The sequence below is a fragment of the Arachis ipaensis genome, chromosome B05 (assembly GCF_000816755.2).
Source record: "Arachis ipaensis cultivar K30076 chromosome B05, Araip1.1, whole genome shotgun sequence".
Taxonomy (NCBI): domain Eukaryota; kingdom Viridiplantae; phylum Streptophyta; class Magnoliopsida; order Fabales; family Fabaceae; genus Arachis; species Arachis ipaensis.
The window spans coordinates 147,540,048-147,542,396 of NC_029789.2; positions in this window are offsets into that span (position 1 = coordinate 147,540,048).

Consider the following 2,349-nt stretch of genomic DNA (forward strand, 5'->3'; position numbering starts at 1 on the left):
CTAAAAATATTAGTTAAAAATTTATCATTATTTAAAAATTTTAATAACATAAAATTTAAAATAATTATTTTTTGTTTTCTTGAATAATAATTTTAAGAAACTAATTGGTACTACCTTAATAAAATATGAAATTCCCTCTCTTCTTGATAGGAGAACTGAAAAGAATAATTAATGTCTTACGTCAAGAGTGTACAAAAGGATTTAATTTGAACTTCTTTTTTTCGAACTTTGATTAAAGTTTGTTTGACCCAAAAAAGCTCAATCAAGCTTGTATTGTGACTATTGTCACAATAATAAGATACTTCACTTAGTTACTTACTATTATAAAATGAAAATGTGAAGGAGTTAATACTTTCAATTTAGAAAAATAGAGAATTAATTGATATTAATTCAAATATAATGTAAAATAATAATTTCATAGTAAAATAAGTTTTTTCTAAAATTTCTAATAACAATAAATGACATAAATTTCTTAAAGTTTATATTAAAAAGGAAATTTTGCATTACCAACTTAAAATAGAATGAAAACAGAGATTAAGGCAATATTTGTCTTAATCAACACTCTATAGCTAATTTCAATCCAAGTCACATATTAATATTGGTAAGTTTTACAAGAAAAAAGACAAAGAGAATAGATTCTCTTAATTAAATGAGATAATAATATATATATATATATATAATATAAAATTTTATTTTATAAAATTAATTAAAAAGTAATTATTTTTAATATTTTGACAATAAATAATTAATTAGATCAATGCTAACAATAAAAAAAAAGGAATATTACGGGGCCAACAATTTTTGTGATTTGTAGTTATCAAATAGCCATCAATGATGGTTTTAATGGTGTGAACTTGGTGTGAAATTTCATCCAATGATTCACTTTTTTTTACTGGTTATATGCTTGGCAGACTTTAACAAAATTACTGACTCTAGACTTTTTCTAAAAAAAAATGTAATTTGAAAAGGCAAATGCAATGCGCACGCTCAAGGCGCGTGTGGAGGGAGCGTGAGCGCATGCCTTACCTCACCAGAGTCCTTGGATTGCCAACAATTCAGGTTCGTTATTAAATAACCAATAACACCAACACAAAAAGGACGAGTGCGTTTTCGGCTGTCATCCTCTAATCACCGTCCATTCTCCCTGAATCTCCCCTTCATATCTCGAATCTTATTCCTACCAACGGCCCTGATCTCAATGCTTACAAACTCTGATGCCAAAACATTCCGCACTTTTATTTTATTCCTCCCTAACCCCTCCTATTTCTTTTAGATATTTTCCTCCTTTCAATCACCACAATTTAATCGTTTGTTTTCAATTTTTAAGTTTTAGAGCATTTATCTATTTTAGTTTCGAATAAATTTTAGACCAAATATTTTAGTTTTTAATTAAAATAAATTAGCTCGTTAGTTTTTAATATTTAATTCTGTAAATTATATTAATTTTTATCTATTTTATTTCATTAACTCTTAACGAGATTATTTTATGTGTCACGTTAAGTTATCACGTGAGATGTTATTATGTTAAGTGTCACACGTATAAAAAATACAAATTAATTTTGAATAAATTATAGTTAATTTGGTTTTTCAAAATATTTATTATCACATAAAGTAGTTTTCAAAAAAGTTAAGTACGATTTTGGTCTTTAACGTAGAGATCGAAAATTTCTTTCGTCTCTAGTTTTTTTTTTTTTGCTACAAAATAGTTTAAAAAGTTTCAGTTTATTTTAAAATCGTCATTTTTAACAAATTAACCCTAACTTAAAAAAAAAGAAAAGGGAGCGACGAGGGAGAAAAAAAGAATTTGGGAGGGGGGGAGAGGAAAGAAGGGGAAAAGAAAGGTAGCGCCGCCGCGCCACCGCCTGTGATGGAGAGAACGGAAGGAGAAACCGCCACACACACACGGATGAAGAGGGGGAGACAGAAGACAAGGGAGAAGAAAGAGATAGGAAGGGGAAACAAAGAGCAAGAGAGGAGAAAGGGAGAAGAGAGAGAGGGAGACCGCGTTCAGCGCCGCTGCCACTCGCGCGCTGCTCGCCGTTTCTGCTCCTCCTTCTCGCTTGGTTGTTGATGCTCCTCACCATTTCTGTTTTTGCTTCTACTTCTATTTTTGGTTTTGCTTTTATTGTTGTTCTAATTTCATTATCTATTGTTGTTGTTGGTGTTTTTCTTTTAATTGTTGTTTCATTGCTTCTGCTTTCTGTTTCTGCATTCTATTAAAAACATAATTTACTCTTAATTTTAATTGAGAACTAAAATATTTGGTCTGAAATTTTTAGAGATAAAAATAGATAAATACTATAAATTTTAATATCGTATGATCAAAATTATAATATTCTTTTCCATGTC